Source organism: Cynocephalus volans, chromosome X (assembly GCF_027409185.1).
Source record: "Cynocephalus volans isolate mCynVol1 chromosome X, mCynVol1.pri, whole genome shotgun sequence".
In the NCBI taxonomy this organism is placed as follows: domain Eukaryota; kingdom Metazoa; phylum Chordata; class Mammalia; order Dermoptera; family Cynocephalidae; genus Cynocephalus; species Cynocephalus volans.
In genome coordinates this window covers 144486523-144506016 of record NC_084478.1, presented here as the reverse complement: position 1 = coordinate 144506016, position 19494 = coordinate 144486523, and positions in this window count along the sequence as shown.

Genomic DNA, 19494 nt, shown 5'->3' with positions numbered 1-19494 from the left:
CACAAAAAGACAAAAAAAAAAAAAAATTACAAGTATGATACATTCATTATCCATACCCTACATATTGTTATATAGACATTTGTGTCTAAAAGGGTTTCTAGATTTTTTTTCTGTTTTGTTTCTTTATATGAATTACTGGGTATGTCCTCTATTGGGCTGCTTTGTCATACCCCCACAGTATCTGGTTTACAGTTATATCTGGGAATTTTTCATTCTCCCTTTAAATATACATGGAAAACACTCTTTAGAAGGTCAACAACTTTCCTTTAAAACAGGCTCAGATGTGAGATGCACTTATTCACTTGCCAGTGATTTATTCTTTAGGTCTGGGATTGACTCAAACTCGAGTCTTCTTAGAATGAATTTGCCTCTTCTGAGAAAACGGACAGCTGCGATAAGCCCTGCTATTTTTCTTTAGGTGACCTTTGAGTTCTTGCTGAATCAGTTTTTCTTCTGTGGCCCTATTTCCCCAGCCTCACTCTATCACAAATTCTTCAGGATTACCAGACACTCAAATTCACATAAGGTCCCTGCTGACTTCTTTATGCGTGTATTACCAAGTCTTTGCCACTCCTCTGGAAGTAATAAAACTCTTTGGGGAGGCTATTGGGTTAAGCAAAGTAAAGGTTAATTGTTCTGCCATGGAAAATGAACAAGGACAATTGGTACAGGAAAATGTGGAAATGAGGCAAGAAGATTGCTTCTAGTCAGAAGTGTAGTCAAGATCTGGTAGAAACTGCAGTGTCTGGTGATGACTACCCCTTGTAAGATGTGTATGTGGGTGTATATATATAAAGAATAGTTGGTGAGAGAGCATCTTGGTGGAGACAAAAGAGACAGATCCCCTTTTCTGACTTTTTCTTATAATTTACCTACAGGAAATATATTTAACAAAGTTTCTCAGAAGAGAATGACTCTATGGAGTCAGAACTGCAGGAGCAAGTCTAGGAGGCCAAATGAAAAACCTAACCTTGATTTCCTTGTACGCGAAGAAGAGTGGAAAGGATTAATTGCTGAGTGAATTTCACCACAGTGTTGAAATGATGGTTCAACAATGTTAGAAGACAGTGGTCAGCTTCAGGGATAGAAATGTATGGAGTGTCTTCAAAAAGTTCACGAAAAGATTTGTATTATATTCTAATTTTATTTTTCCATGAAATTTTTGAAGGGCCCTTGTATTTGCATTGCTTCCCTAGAAGTCAGTAGTTTACAAGTTAGCATTCTTTCAGTTGTAAATAATAAGAAACCCAACACAAATGGGCTTAATGAAAAAAAAAAGGGGAACTAAATGGTTTACAAAATGAAGAGGCTTAAAGGTAGTCTAATTACAGCCACAGCTGGATTCAAAGGTACAACAATGTGATCAGGACTTGATTATGTGCAGCCTCTGTGCTCTGCCATCCACCTTGTCAACTCCAGTCTCAGACAGACTCTCACCTCAAGGTCTAACAATAAATTCCCTAGCTTCAGACTTCACATCTTTCTTGTTTCAGTCCAATGGGAAAGAACAAGAGTTTCTTTCCTAGGATACTAATCACTTGAACCAGTATCATTCTTGAAACATTCACTGTGGCCAAGAGAATGCATTCCCTGAAGGGCTTAGGCCCAGGTCACAAGTTCTATCGCTGAGTGAGAGGTGAAATTATGAAACTGGAAGTACATAGATTGAAAGTGGGTAGTACGGTGCTTCTCAGAATGAAATTGGGGTATGAAGAAGGTAAACTATGCTGGCAGCCAACAAGTAGAAAAAATTCTAATATAGATGGTGAATTAAAATGCCGGTTTTCTTTATTTGGGCTTCTGAGAAGCACAATCATTTTCGGGTAGCTTGAAATTTAAGTGATGTGAAGCAGTTTTACCTGGTAGTTAATCATATGACACCTGAGGCCATTGGAACTTGATTAGTTAGGCTTTTATGAGTTAAATAAGAGAGTGAATTAGCAGCACCAAGGTCACCACCTGTGTTTCTCTGAGATTTGAGACTGGCAGCTCAAAGAATACAGATTAACATTGGGAAGAAAAAGAGCAGCAAAATAATTAGAGATTTGACAGTCAAAGGGGGTACCTGGGGCTGCACTGAGTGAATAGCCACACCAAGCCCTCACACCTGTTATCCATTTTATGGACTATAAAGAAGGTATTCCTTTGTTTTCCCTCTCCCTGGGGAAGTAGGTAGTGCCAACATGCTGGCTAAGTGTTTCCTATAACTGAATATTGTAACAATATCTTGAATTATTTACATGCATAACTCAGGTTTTCTAAACCACACTAGCCTAGGGATAAGAATAGGGTCATGCAAAAGCCACAAAAACAGCATTTCTAGCACTCTGCTCCTACTCCCTCTGAAGAAACCCAGTATCACTTAAATTTTGGGAGTACCACCTATTTCAGGGAGTCCCCAGGGATGTAGCATTCATGTTCTGAGAACTAACCATCCTGGCTGCGTATTATTTCCCATCTTTTCTGCTCTGCTTCATGTGGTAATGTAGTAAATAATTTAGGCAATGCTAAACGTTGAAAGCCATGCCACCAGTGCCCACTTGAAGACATCAGTGCTGTTGTCAATTTTGTTGATATCTACAATAAGTCTCCCGGATATAAGGCTGAGATGGCTAAAGTTTATCTAAAAGGTATCAATGCCCGGTACTAAACACAATGAAAGAGCAGCCAGTTTCTTTATCATTGCTAGTACTTCCAAAGCTGCTGACACTGAGAATGCTATGTCTCATATAGTCAAGCATCACATCACAAGCGTCACTTCATCTCAGCTGGATGTTAGTCTTAAAGCACAGGGGCTTGGATGGAAGACATTCTGAGTGACACTCTTCTATGCTCAGAATCACTCCTCTACTTTTCTCACTTTTCCCCTTTATGCCAACGCTGAGGCATTGTCTTTGGATCAAAGTTTTAGGCCTTAATTCTCTCTCCCCATAGGACTGGAAATGTTATATTTCCAATGCTCGTAATAATAGACAAGCTTGTATTAGATCAACCCTCTCAAAGAAGAAAAATTGAAATTACACACACACACACACACACACACACACACACACACACACACACTCAAAGACATCAGAGAACCCAGGAATGAAGGGAAGCTCAGACAGGTGGGCCTAACTTTCAGCACCTCTTTTTCCCTCAATGCATTTGCTGACTCTCAAGTAGAAGCTGAAAATGCTGAGAACCTGAGCAGAGATGTTTTGGCAGTTTCACAGAACTGGAGAAACAAAAATTGAAGTTTGGTGTCTGCAGGGTACAGCAGGGCTCAACTGTACTTTAACTGAGGCCCTTGCAGGGCTACTCAGGAGTGAAAACAAATCGGAAATAGATCATCCCACATAAAGACTGAGACCCATCCTTGAATCAACTCAAGCTCTGCCCCTAGCCTGTGTATCAGCCAAGAGTCTGAGAAGCAGAGCAGAACTTCTGGCACACTTATGTGTCTGAGAAGATAAAAATTGAAGTTTAGCAAGGGCCTTGTCAACACTCTAGGCTTTTACTCAGTGCCCTGAAAGGGCTACATTTTTTAAGTGGAGGTGTAAATCAGAGATAAATTCTTACTCAGAAACATAGAAACAGCCTGAAATCAACTCAATCACTATTGGATTAAGGCAATTCACCCTCAGCATAACTACCTGCAGTTAGTAAAAGTAAATCCGCTCTATAGGGAGATTACATTGTCCAGATACTCAAATTATCTCTAGTTTTTCATATTTCATATTACGCATTCAATAAAATATACCAGTTATACCATAATACAAGACAAAGTAATCAAAAGCAGAACAGGCAGACACTTGAAACAGATCTATAGGAGATCTAGATATTGGACTTAAAATAACCATGATTAAAGCATATAAAAATTAGACAACAGGATGAAATATTCTACCACATAACTAGAATCTATAAAAATGAAACAAATACTACCATTAGCAACAACATGGATGGACTTAGAGAAAATTATATTAAATGAAACGAGTCAGGCACAGAAAGAGAAATACCACATGTTCTCACTTCTTTGTGGGGACTAAAAGTAAATAAATAAATAAGCAAACAAACAAATAAGGGGGAAGGAGAAGACAAAACAATCACAACAATTCCTTGAACTTCTTAAGACAAGTGAACAGATATGATGTGGGAGAGGAGGGGAGGGGAGGGAGGGAGGGAGGGGGAAAGAGGAACTGGGTAAAGGGTCATGAAAATCAAATAAAATGTATACTGAGAAGTGAAATTTAAAAAAAAAATCAATTGTAATATGCAGTGAATCAACATTCGGTGTTATCTTGACATATTTCTTATAAAATGTATCATCACATTCTGTTTTCAAAATCTGTTTATATGTTACTTCTGAAGGGTAGAGACTTTATCCAGCAAGGCTATCCTTCAGAAATGAACTACAAATAGTATATTTCTCAGACAAACAAAAACTGCAGGAGTTCACTACCACATGACCAGCCCTACAAGAAATTCTCAAGGAAGTACTGGGTTTAATACAACAAAAACAACCATTCCTGCCATGAATACACAAGAAAGAATGGTACCTACCAGCACAACAAAAATGCTAACAAAAGAGAAAAAAAATAGTTTATCTATCACCCCAAGAAACCAACAAATACAGATGACAAACAGAAAATTTTAACGAAAGGAACAAAAGATACTTAAGACATCTAAACAAAAATCAGTATAATGCTAGGAGTAAGTCAAAACCTTTCAATAACAACTCTGAATGTAAAGGGACTAATTTCCCCATTGAAAAGACACAGACAGACTGACTGGATTAAAAAGATGAACCCAACAATATGCTGTCTCCAAGAGACTCACTTAACCTGTAAAGACACACATAGACTAAGAGTGAAAGGATGGAAAAATATATATCATGCAAGTAGAAAGGAAAAACGAGCTGGAGTAGCTATTCTTATATCAGATAAAATAGACTTTAAAGCAAAAACCATTAAAAGAGATAAAGATGGCCAATATATAATGATAAAAGGATCTATCCATCAAGAAGATGTAACAATCATAAATATATATGCACCTAATGTCAGAGCAGCCAGATTTACAAAACGAACACTATTAGATCTAAAGAAAGAAATAAACACTAACACCATAATAGCGGGGGACCTGAACAACCCACTCTCATCATTGGACAGATCATCTGGGCAAAAAATCAACAGAAAAACACAAGATCTAAACTATGCTTTAGACTACTTGGATTTGGCAGATATCTACAGAACATTCCACCCAGCAACCTCAGAATATTCATTCTTCTCATCAGCACATGGAATATTCTCCAGGATAGACCACATGTCAGGTCACAAAGCAAGCCTTAACAAATTCAAAAAAATTGGAAAATTTCCATGTATTTTTTCTGAGCACAATGGATTAAAATTAGAAATCAATAATAAACAAAACTCTGAAAACTATACAAACTCATGGAAATTAAACAACACTCTACTTAATGACATGTGGGTCCAAGAAGAAATTAAAGAGGAAATCAAAAAATTTCTTGAAACTAATGAGAATAATGACACAACATACCAAAACCTATGGGATACTGCAAAAGCAGTATTAAGGGGAAAACTTATTCCATTAAATGCTTACTTCAGAAGAATGGAAAGATGGCAAATAAATAACCTAACACTTCACCTTAAAGATCTAGAAAAACAAGAACAATCCAAACCTAAAGTTAGTAGACGGAAAGAAATAATTAAGATCAGAGAAGAAGTAAATGAAATAGAAATACGAAAAACAATACAAAAGATCAATGAAACAAAAAGGTGGTTTTTTGAAAAGATTAATAAAATCAACAAACCTTTAGCAAGACTAACTAAGAGAGAGAAGACCCAAATAGCAAAAATTGGAAATGAAAAAGGTGATATTACAACTGACACCTCAGAAATACAAGGAATCATTAGAGACTATTATAAACATCTATATGCCACCAAATTTGAAAATCTGGAGGAAAAGGATATTTCTGGATGCATACAAATTACCAAAACTGAGCCAAGAAGATATAGAATATCTGAACAGACCAATAACAATAAAAGAGATTGAAGCTGTTATCAGAATGCTCCCTAAAGAAAAGCCTAGGACCAGACAGGTTCACTGCAGAGTTCTACCAAACCTTCGAAGAGGAACTGATACCAATTCTCTAAACTGTTCCAAAAGATTGAAACAGAGGGAATTATCCCAAACTCATTCTATGAGGCAAATATCACCCTGATACCAAAACCAGACAAAGATGCATCAAAAATAGAAAACTACAGGCCAATATCCTTGATGAATATAGATGCAAAAATCCTCAATAAAACACTAGCTAAAAGAATATAGCAATGCATACAGAAAATTATACAACATGATCAAGTGGGATTCATCCCAGGGATGCAAGGTTGGTTCAACATACGCAAATCAATAAATGTGATACACCACATTAAGAGATGCAAAGACAAAAACCACATGATCATTTCTATTGACACTGAAAAAGCATTTGAAAAAATTCAACATCCTTTCATGATAAATACTCTCTACAAGTTAGGCATAGATGGAAAGTATCTCATTATAATTAAAGCCATATACAATAAGCCCACTGCCAATATCATCCTGAATGGAGAAAAGCTGAAAGCTTTTCCCTTAAAAACAGGAACTAGACAAGAGTGCCCACTCTCACCACTCCTATTCAACATAGTGTTGGAAGTATTAGCCAGAGCAATCAGAGAAGAGAAAGAAATAAAGGGCATCCAGATTGGAAAGGATGAAGTCAAGCTGTCCTTTTTGTCCTAAAGTGTCTATAAAAAAAAACTCCTAGAGTTGATAAATGATTTCAGCAAAGTTGCAGGTTACAAAATCAACACATAAAAATCAGTAGCATTTCTATACTCCACCAGTGAGCATGCAGAAAAAGAAATCAAGAAAGCTAGCTCATTTGCAATAGCCACCAAAAAAAAAAAAAAATTTAGGAATAAAGCTGACCAAGGATGTGAAAAATCTCTATGAAGAGAACTACAAACCACTGTTGAGAGAAGTTAAAGAGGACACAAGGAGATGGAAAGATATCCCATGCTCTTGGATTGGAAGAACTAACATTGTGAAAATGTCCATATTACCTCAAATGATCTACAGATTCAATGCAATCACCATCAAAATTCCAATGACATTTTTCTCTGAGATGGAAAAAGCTATCCAGACATTTATATAGAGCAACAAAAGACCATGCATAGCCAAAGCAATCTTGAGCAAAAAAAAATAAAGCTGGAGGCATAACACTACCTGACTTTAAACTATATAACAAAGCTATAATAACCAAAACAGCATGGTATTGGCATAAAAAAAGACACACAGAATAGAATAGAGAACCCAGAAATCAATCCACACACCTACAGCCATCTCATCTTTGACAAAGGCAGGAAAGCTACATACAGGGGAAGAGACTGCCTTTTCAAGAGGTGGTGCTGGGAAAACTGGATACTCATATGTAGGAGAATGAAACTAGACCCATATCTTTCACCATATACCAAAATCAACTCAAAATGGATTAAAGAATTAAATATATATCCAGAAACAATAAAACTCCTTAAAGAAAACCTAGGGGAAACACTCCAGGAAGTAGGAGTGGGTACAGAATTCATGAATAGGACCCAAAAAGAACAGGCAACTAAAGGTAAAATAAAGAAATGGGATTATATCAAACTAAAAAGCTTCTGCACAGCAAAAGAAACAATCAACAGAGCAAAAAAACAACCAATAAAGTGGGCGAAAATATTTGCAAAATATACATCTGACAAAGGATTAATATACAGAATATACAAGGAACTCAAACAACTTTACAACAAAAAACCAAATAACCCAATTAAAAAATGGGCAAAGGAGCTGAACAGACATTTCTCAAAGGAAGATATACGAATGGCCAGGAGACACATGAAAAAATGCTCAATATCACTCAACTTCCAGGAAATGAAAATCAAGACCACACTGAGATACCATCTCACTCCAGCTAGGATTGCTAACATCCAAAAGACTGAGAATGATAAGTGCTGGAGAGGTTGCAGAGAAAAAAGAACTCTCATCCACTGTTGGTGAGGCTGCAAAATGGTGCAGCCTTTATGGAAAATGATATGGAGGTTCCTCAAACAATTGCAGATAGATCTACCATATGACCCAGCTATCCCACTGCTGGGAATATACCCAGAGGAATGGAAATCATCATGCCAAAGGGATACCTGTACTCCAATGTTTATTGCAGCACTCTTTACAATAGCCAAGAGTTGGAAACACCCCAAATGTCCATCATCAAATGAGTGGATAATCTACACAATGGAATACTACTCTGCTATAAAAAAGAACAGAATACTACCATTCGCACAACATGGATGGACTTAGAGAAAATTATATTAAGTGAAACAAGTCAGGCACAGAAACAGAAATACCACATGTTCTCACTTATTTCTGGGAGCTAAAAATAAATAAATAAATAAACATAAAAACAAATAAAAGGTGGGGGGAAGAAGACAGAATAACCACAAAATGCACAGATAAGATGTAGCGGGGGAGGGGAGTGGGTGGAGAGGAACGGGTAAAGGGGCATGAAAATCAAGTACAATGTATCTTGAGAAGTAAAATAAAATAAAATAAAATAAAAAATATCAGGGTGGGGGGACATTATCTTTCAACAAGTAAGAGTAAGACTAACAGCTATCTTGTCAGTAGAACGACAGAAACTGGAAATTAGTGGACTGATATTCTCAACAGACTGAAACTGCCAACCTAGATTTCAAGAGCCAGTAAAATTATCTTTCTGGAAGGAAATAAAAAGATATTTTAAAGGCAAAAACTGAGAGTTTCACACTGGAAGGTCCATGCTAAAAAAATGCTAAAGGTAATTCTTCAAATAGAAGGAAATGATCCCAGATAGAAGCAAGGGAATGCAGGAAAAAATGAAGAATAATGGAAAGAGTATATATGTGGGCACACCTAAATAAATATTTATATTAAAAAGTCATAATGATGACTTGTGGGGTTTGTACCATGTATAGAATTAAAATATTCTGTCTTGGATAAATACCGTATCTACTCTCACGTAAGTGGGAACTAAGAGATAAGGAAGAAAGGAAAGAAAGAACACAGTGGTACACTGGACTTGCAGAGGGAGAGAACATACCTAGGGATACAAAGTGGAGTGGGGAAAGGGGGATGGGGAGGGAGGTGGGGATAACTGAGGGGATAATTGGGTGGTGGACATAGGGTATATCACAATTTGTGGTAGTGGACATGCTGCCACTATGAATCTGGCCATCACATCTTAGGCATGAGTGGTGACAAATTGCTTTGTACCCCATGAATATTCATAACCAATAAAAACAAAACAAAACATTAAAAAAAAATAATTAAATAAAATATTCTGTCTTACTTTTAAAAAGAGTAAGACAATAATATAAAAGAAGGAAGGGGCATAAATGGAGTTAAAATGTTCTTAGGTCCTTGTATTGTCCAGAAAGTGGTAAAAAATATACTAATTTATATAGGACTTTAATTTGTGAAGAACGCATCTTGCAATCTCTAGGGCAGTAGTTTTCAACTATTTTTGTCCCAGGACACCTTTAGATTTTTAAAAATTGATACCAAAGAGCTTTTGATTATTTTGGTTTTATACATATATACATATATATATATACACATATATATGTACATACATATATATACATATATATATACATGTATATATGTACACATATATACATATACACATATACATATATGTACATATATATACGGACATATGTATGTATATACATATATAAAATTGCCTACCATATCGGGCATTGAAACTAAAAAATATTTTTAAATGTTAATTTTTTTAAAAAGTAAAACCAATGAAAAAATGTTAATTAATTCATTTAAAAATAATAATTGTGAACCCATTATATGTTAACAAAAGTAAATTTTGTATAAAAACTAATTGTATTTTCTAAAATTAAAAAAAATTGCTGAGAAGAGTGGCATTGTTTTACATTATTACAAATCTCTTTAACACTTGGCTTAATAGAAGACAGCTGGATCCTCATATTTGCTTTGCATTCATTCTGTTGCCATATATTGACTTTGTAGAATATGAAAAAGATCTGACTTTATACAGAGATGTAATTGGGAAAAGAAGTGTTTTAATAGGCTTTTCTGATAACTGTGAGTAGTCTCCTTACATACTACACCAAAATTCAACAAGTGATATTTTTAAAGTTCAGTTAAAAGGTAGAATCTGAAACCATATTGATGAACTTTTCATACTCCATTACATTAAAATTCATTGGTCTATCTTGCCCTTTTAACATGTTTTTTACCCAAGAATGATTTTGTAACATCATGCACTAGTCATTTGAAAAATATTTGTTCCTGGGGTTATGCAGACTTTCCAAATGCTGTGACACATTTTAGTATATGCTATTAACAAAATCACCTTGGTTAATATTTCCAACAACATCATAATAAATGTCTTTAAGTATTTGGAAGTTCTCCAGCTCACTGTACTGGATACAGGTTTTACAGAATTCCGATTTTTGCTTCAAAGCTTGAATTTTATCATTGGCAACAAATGCTGTCAGATATTTCCTTTGAAGTAATATACCCTCTTTGTTCATTTTTGAGAAAATAATTGCAAAATACTCAAGTCTTAATAAACCGTAGTTTGTCTCTCAGTCATTCTTTCCATTAAAAATGGCATTCTAGGGCCGGCCCAGTGGCTCACTCTGGAGAGTGCGGTGCTGGTAGCGCTGAGGCCACGGGTTTGGATCCTATATAGGGATGGCCTTTGCGCTCACTGGCTGAGTATGGTGCAGACCACACCGAGCTAAGGGTTGTGATCCCCTTACCAGTAAAAAAAAAAAAAAAAAAAAGGCATCCTATGAAAAACAAGGCTAATTCAGCTTGCAACTCAAACAAATGTACAATGCTTTTCCTCGATTCAACCATCATACTTCAGTATGCATCGGAAGTGCTTTATGTCTACTTACCATTTTGTTACACAGAATATTAAGAAAGGTGTCTATTCAAGGGTTCATATTAAATAAAATTAACTGCTTCATCAAACACATTCTTAAGTGAAACTGACTTTTCGCCTTCAAGTGTATGGTGGTAAAGAATATGATGACTAGCTAGTACAGTTTGATTATCCTGCCTTGATTCACGCTAAGGCATCAGCAGTTTTACCCACCATTGCTTTTGCACCATCAGTGCAAATGTGAACACAGTGAAGAATGCAAATGACTTTTTACTAATTTTATGAAAAAAATATGGACCTCATGAATCCCCCTAAAGAGTCTTAGGAACTGTCAGAGGTGTGTAGACCACACTTTGAGTGTCACTGCTCTAGGGTAACTGTTAAAAGAATAATAAAAGAATGTATAACTAACAAGCTGATAGAGGGTGTCTTAGTTCATTTTCTGTTGCTATAACAGAATACCATAGACTGGGTAATTTATAACAAAAATAAATTTATTTCTTATAGTTCTGGAGGCTGGGAAGTCCAAGGTTGAGAGACTGCGTCTGGCGAGGGCCTTCTTAGTGCATCATAACATGGTCGAGGGTATCACATGGCAAAAGAGCAAGAGCATGTCAGCTCAGGTCTCTCTATTTTTTTATAAAGCCCTTATTCTCATTGTGGGGGCTCTACTTTGATGACCTTATTTAATCTTAATTACCTCCCAAAGACCCCACCTCTAAATGCCAACAATATATTAATTTGGGGATTAAGTTTCCAACACATAATATTTAGGGGACACATTCAAACCATAGCAGAGAGGTAAAGAGGAATAATAAAAAATAATAAGGCAAGACAGAAGAGAAAAATTAACATACATATGTAGAACACACAGTACAGTGGTAGATTCCAACCATTAAGATAAGTATTCTTTGATGTTTCATGCAGGCAGATCCTAATAAGTACTCCTAATCATTCTCCTTATATTTCCAGACAGACCTGAATCATGGGGTCAGCACAGTTTATCCTTAATCTGGGACTCCTGCTTCAAATGAGCATAATGAATAGTGGGAACTAAGATCATTGTTTAAAGTCATTTGAGCAAGAGGTTTATTTGGAAAGAAATATCATGGAAAATGAACAACTCCTAGTCTGCTGAGTAAAGAAGGCAACTCACATCCATTTGCTTGAGAATGGAGATTCAACCTTACAAATGAAGATCTAGGATGCATGCACACAGAATATGTCAAAGACACAAAAATCATTTGGGTACATACTGTCTCAAGTTTCAAGAGAATCTGTGATTGGCATATTCATTTGCTTTCTATTTTAAAGCAAACCCAAGGACAAACTGGAGGAGGTAAGGAAGCATCCTCTTAATTCCTTTTCCGCCAAGACAAACTGTCTTGTTCCCTGGACTGGACACCGCTGGAATTCATCAATAGTATCTTCACCATTCATCTTCATTGCACAGATGTGTCTATCTTACTGATTGATTGTCCATCAAATCTGAATCTAATCTATCTCATTGACAGGCTATGTCTCTCACAATATGCCTTCATTAGTTTGAGAAGTGTTTGTTGATTAGTTGTGAGCTGAATCACAGATCCATCATAGGATTTTAACATAGTAGAGTTGAAAGTGACCTTTGCAGTCTTTTATTCTAGCCTCCTTCCCAGTAGAGAAATTTCTACAGTCTCCATGCCTAAGGGTCATTCAGTCAGTCCTTAGATATCACTGGTAACCGGGAGCTCACTAACTTGTGAAACAGGCCATTTCCATTATAGTCAGCTCTATTTCTTGGTAAGTTCTTCTGATATTGAATCAGGACTCCTTAGAATTTTTATCTCACTCTAGTTACTCATTCTGATTGCCTACATCTTCATAGAATAAGCTTACTCTTTTTTTTTCCCTCAGATGACCAACTACTTTGTGATTAATGTAGGAATTCTCTGTTTTTCATCCTATATTCAGATTTTTATGGGAACCTGAGTACTGATGCCTCTGGTAGGTGAGCTTTAAGAGTCTTTGGTGGGGATGAGAAAGAGAGAAACACCTGCATATTTTAAACATCATTGTAGGGGGCATAGTTGAATGGTTACCTAACACCCATTCTCCCCCACTCCTCAATCATAATTATCCAAGTGACCCAGGGGAAAGTGATCTCGTCCTCAGTACTAGTAGCGGGTCTTGATTATCTCAGTCAATCAAGATAATCGAAACCTACTTGCCAGTGATTGGTTCAGAAATAAAAATTAAGCTAATAGTGCATGACACACACCTAGCAACTATTAGTGATACAGTGGTGGGCATGTGACATTGACCTAATCAGACTGAAGGGGAGTACTTTTTATTTTATGATTGAAAGAAAGATTTTTCTCTCCCTGTCATTGAACATGAAGCAGGAAGTATATTTCCTCAGTGGCTTTAGGCAGTCACCTTCCATGAAGGAAGCCAGCCCAAGACCAAAGTGTACAACAGAGGAAGCCTGAGCTGAGAGTATTAGAGAGAAATAGAACTGGGGTCCTGATTGTACCACGCCCAGAATTCACACTACTTTTGAACTTCTAGTCATGTGAGATAAAAATTATTGTTATTTCAATAATAATAATAACGATAATGATAAGTTGAACTCAGAAGGAGTGAGTAGAAATTGTGGTTACTAGAGGCAGGAAAGGGGGAGGGGAACAGGGGACAGCAAGAGGTTGGTTAATGGACACATAACAGCTAGATTGGAAAAATAAGTTCTATGAGTATACAGTTGAGCTTGGCATCTGTACTTAACAATAATTTAATGCATGTTATCCAATGGCTAGAAGAGAGGAGATCGAACGTCCTCATCACAAAGAAATGATTAAGCTCTGGAATGATGAATATGCTAATTACCCTGATTTGATCATCACGCATAGTATACATGTACTGATATTCAATTCTGTACCTCACAAATATGTTTAATCAATGCTTCAATAAAAAAAAGAAAGAAAAAAATTGTTATTATTTGTTAGTTTATGTTGGTTTTTCTGCTAGTTGCAGCCCAAGACATAATAATACAATCATCTACTCCCTTAAGGTGAAGCTTCTAACCCTTATGGAGAATTGCAATGTTTATTTCACTGGGTTGGTGCAAGTTGGCTAGAAATTGAGGAGAAAAGGATGGGGCTTTTGTTTACAGAGGCATGAAAGCAATGAGAAATTTGGACTTTGGCTATCACTCTAGATAATTTTTGTTGGCCCAATGTTAAGGAAGGAAACTAGCATTTGTTGAATGCCTATTATGCGCCAAGAACTTTCCTATATTCCAAATCATTTAATCCTCCCAGCAACCCTATGAAGCAGACACACGTTTCCAGTGTGGAAAGTGAGGCTCACTGAGGTTAAATGAATTGCCCAGAGGCACGCAGCTAGTAGGTGGTAGAGTCGAGATCTAGTCTAAATCTGGTTGGCTCCAAATCCAGTGCTTTTTCCATTATATTCGTGGCAGACAATTCTTTTCAGACAATTCTAGTTCCTACAACAGAGAAAGCTGTCCAAATCCTTAGAATCTTACAGTGAGAACAGGAGCTTCAGATAAAATTAGTCTTTGCAGTTTATTTTATTTTTTTGTCTTTTTCGTGACCGGCACTCAGCCAGTGAGTGCACCGGCCATCCTTATATAGGATCCGAACCCACGGCGGGAGCGTCGCTGCACTCCCAGCGCTGCACTCTCCCGAGTGCGCCACGGGCTCGGCCCTAGTCTTTGCAGTTTAGATTAAAAGACATACATTCCATTGGGCATAGCCTTTGGCTTAAATTACTAGTTGGATTTTTAAAATAAAAATTATATACCTGGTATAGTAGAAAGAAAGCTCTGTATACTAGAAGGAATATTATTTTCCCTCCCAACCATGGGATCCTGGAGATAAAATTTGTTCAAAGTTCTGTAATGTGTAGAGAATGTCCTTTTGCCCATTTACAGCAGCAGCCCCAATGTATGGAACATAATAGTCAAACAAATTTATGTTGGGAGAGGTGGACAAGGCAGGCTTTACATACATAATCTCATTGAATATTCATGACAACCTGTGAAACAGTGGTTAAGAGTATTAGATCAATTTTGCTGAGGAATAAACAGATTTGTGGATGGATTTTAAGCCCTTGGCAAGGGGAGAGAAGGATTTTATCTTTCTGTTCTCTCACTCTTCAAGGTAGGTGAGAGCTACTAGTTTGCTTGAAACCCAGATGTGTGTTTAAATTATATACTGATTAGAGCCAGTATATATGTAATCCAGGTTGGCTGTGCTAACAGGTCTATGAATCGAGAGTGTATACTCAACTCAGGAACTGGTTTGAATAATTTCTCCCTCCCAGTTCATAGCTCTATGAAGTCCAACTGCCTCATTGCAGAAGACAGTGACATTCTTGAGTACCAAGGCCTATACCATTCATTACTATATTCAAATTGTTTAGAGGATTTTTTGTAGTGTTTGTGGAAACATTCATTTTTCAATGGAGGGGGTACTGGGTAGGAAAGCAAAAATCTTCAGGTCATTCTTTGGGCCCATACTCTTTCCAGACTCTAAGAACCTAGAGCTTCTCTATGCATCAGTAAGAGCCCAGTACAGCCTGAATTATATATAGGTTCAACTTCCATGTCTACTTTTGTAAGAATAGGAGGTCATGAAGTAATTAGATAGACGCCAGCGGGAGGAGGAACTGGTAGAACATTTGATGCATTTTCCTGAAAGTTTGGCTCTAGAGGCAAAAGGTCTTGTTGATTCTCAAGCCTGTCTCCGATAAGTCATCAGGCCTTTTCCCACACCACACCACTGGCTTCATATAAAAACTGGCCTCTGATGCCCACACATTTTTCACTCTATCCTGAACTACCTGCCCCAACCTGCCTTGGTCTCTCCTTGCTCACTTCGTCCCGATCTTCCTCGTTTCTGACCTTGTGACTTACGTTCCCCAATAAAGTTACATCAACACCTAATTTCGGCACTACTTCCTCAACTCTGGCCTTTATATTCCAGGCTTGGCCATGATTTGGATTATCTCAGGTTACTCTATTACCAGTTTTTAAGCACAAGAGAAGAAGCTACTGGTATTGAAGGCAATCCATGAAATGTGAAGGCCTCATGGGATCATGAAATGAAGATGACTGGAGGCGTCTGGGAACCTAAACATATTCTGGGATCTGTTTCACCGGAGTTTGATTTCAAAATCACGTATACAAGATCATATCATATGCAAATAGAGATAGTTTACTTCTTTTCCAATCTGGATTCCTTTTTTCCCCCTTTTTATTGCCTAATTGCCTTGGCTAGAATCTCCAATATAATGTTGAAAAGAAGTGGCAAGAGCAGACATTTGTTTTGTCTTCTTCCTGATCTTACATGGAAAGCTTTGTATTTAAGTATGATGTTAGGTGTGGGGGGTTTGTAGATGCCTTTTTTTTTTTTTTTTTTAATTTTATTTTGTCGATATACATTGTAGCTGATTAATGCTCCCCATCACCAAAACCTCCCTCCCTTCTCCCTCCCCCCCTCCCCCCCAACCATGTCCTTTCTGTTTGTTTGTTGTATCAACTTCAAATAATTGTGGTTGTTATATCTTCTTACCCCCCCCCCCGTTTGTGTGTGTATGTGTGTATGTGTGTGTGTGAATTTATATATTAATTTTTAGCTCCCACCAATAAGTGAGAACATGTGGTATTTCTCTTTCTGTGCCTGACTTGTTTCACTTAATATAATTCTCTCGAGGTCCATCCATGTTGTTGCAAATGGCAGTATTTCATTCGTTTTTATAGCTGAGTAGTATTCCATTGTGTAGATGTACCACATTTTCCGTATCCACTCATCTGATGATGGGCATTTGGGCTGGTTCCAACTCTTGGCTATTGTAAAGAGTGCTGCGATGAACATTGGGGAACAGGTATACCTTCGACTTGATGATTTCCATTCCTCTGGGTATATTCCCAACAATGGGATGGCTGGGTCGTATGGTAGATCTATTTGCAATTGTTTAAGGAACCTCCATACCATTTTCCATAGAGGCTGCACCATTTTGCAGTCCCACCAACAATGTATGAGAGTTCCTTTTTCTCCGCAGCCTCGCCAGCATTTATCGTTCATAGTCTTTTGGATTTTAGCCATCCTAACTGGGGTTAGATGGTATCTCAATGTGGTTTTGATTTGCATTTCCCGGATGCTGAGTGATGTTGAGCATTTTCTCATATGTCTGTTGGCCATTTGGATATCTTCCTTAGAGAAATGCCTACTTAGCTCTTTTGCCCATTTTTTAATTGGGTTGCTTGTTTTCTTCTTGTAAAGTTGTTTGAGTTCCTTATATATTCTGGATATTAATCCTTTGTCAGATGTATATTTTGCAAATATTTTCTCCCACTCTGTTGGTTGTCTTTTAACTCTTTTAATTGTTTCTTTTGCTGTGCAGAAGCTTTTTAGTTTGATATAATCCCATTTGTTTATTTTTCCTTTGGTTGCCCGTGCTTTTGGGGTCGTATTCATGAAGTCTGTGCCCAGTCCTATTTCCTGAAGTGTTTCCCCTATGTTTTCTTTAAGAAGTTTTATTGTCTCAGGGTGTATATTTAAATCCTTAATCCATTTTGAGTTGATTTTAGTATATGGTGAGAGGTATGGATCTAGTTTCATTCTCCTGCATAACGATATCCAGTTATCCCAGCACCACTTGCTGAAGAGGCAGTCCCTTCCCCAGTGAATAGGCTTGGTGCCTTTGTCAAAGATCAGATGGCAGTAAGTGTGAGGGTTGATTTCTGGATTCTCTATTCTATTCCATTGGTCAGTGTGTCTGTTTTTATGCCAGTACCATACTGTTTTGGTTATTATAGCTTTGTAGTATAGCTTAAAGTCAGGTAGTGTTATGCCTCCAGCTTTATTTTTTTTGCTGAGCATTGCTTTGGCTATTCGTGGTCTTTTATTGTTCCATATAAATGTCTGAATAGTTTTTTCCATTTCTGAGAAAAATGTCTTTGGAATTTTGATGGGGATTGCATTGAATTTGTATATCACTTTGGGTAGTATGAACATTTTCACTATGTTGATTCTTCCAATCCAAGAGCATGGGATATCTTTCCATCTTCTTGTATCCTCTCTAATTTCTCTCAGCAGTGGTTTGTAGTTCTCATTATAGAGATTTTTCACCTCCTTGGTTAACTCAATTCCTAAGTATTTTATTTTTTTGGTGGCTATTGTAAATGGGCAGGCTTTCTTGATTTCTCCTTCTGCATGTTCACTATTGGAGAAAAGAAATGCTACTGATTTTTGTGTGTTGATTTTGTATCCTGCTACTGTGCTGAAATCATTTATCAGTTCCAACAGTTTTTTTGTAGAGGTTTTAGGCTGTTCGATATATAGGATCATGTCATCTGCAAACAGGGACAGTTTGACTTCATCTTTTCCAATCTGGATGCCCTTTATTTCCTTCTCTTCTCTGATTGCTCTGGCTAGTACTTCCAACACTATGTTGAATAGGAGTGGTGAGAGTGGGCATCCTTGTCTAGTGCCTGTTCTTAAAGGAAAAGCTTTCAGCTTTTCCCCATTCAGGATGATATTGGCAGTGGGTTTGGCATATATGGCTTTAATTATGTTGAGATACTTTCCCTCTATACCTAACTTATAGAGGGTCTTTGTCATGAATGAGTGCTGAACTTTATCAAATGCTTTTTCAGCATCTATAGAGATGATCATATGGTCCTTGTGTTTGAGTTTATTAATATGGTGTATCACATTTATTGATTTGCGTATGTTGAACCAACCTTGCATCCCTGGGATGAATCCCACTTGATCGTGATGAATAATTTTTCGTATGTGTTGCTGTATTCTGTTTGCTAGTATTTTAGTGAGGATTTTTGCATCTATATTCATCAAGGATATCGGCCTGTAGTTTTCTTTTTTGGTTATATCTTTACCTGGTTTTGGTATCAGGATGATGTTTGCTTCATAGAATGAGTTTGGGAGATTTGCATCCGTTTCAATCTTTTGGAATAGTTTGTAAAGAATCGGTGTCAATTCCTCTTTGAATGTTTGGTAAAATTCTGCTGTGAATCCATCTGGTCCTGGGCTTTTCTTTGTTGGGAGCCTTCTGATAACAGCTTCAATCTCCTTTATTGTTATTGGTCTGTTCAAATTTTCTACGTCTTCACGGTTCAGTTTTGGGAGCTTGTGTGTGTCCAGAAATTTATCCATTTCCTCCAGATTTTCAAATTTGTTGGCGTATAGTTGTTTATAGTAGTCTCGAATGATTCCTTGTATTTCAGATGAATCAGTTGTAATATCGCCTTTTTCATTTCTAATTTTTGTTATTTGAGTCTTCTCTCTTCTTTTTTTTGTTAGCCATGCTAATGGTTTGTCAATTTTATTTATCTTTTCAAAAAACCAACTTTTTGATTCGTTGATCTTTTGAATTGTTTTTTGGTTTTCAATTTCATTCAGTTCTGCTCTGATCTTAATGATTTCTTTCCGTCTGCTAACTTTAGGATTGGATTGTTCTTGTTTTTCTAGTTCTTTAAGGTGAAG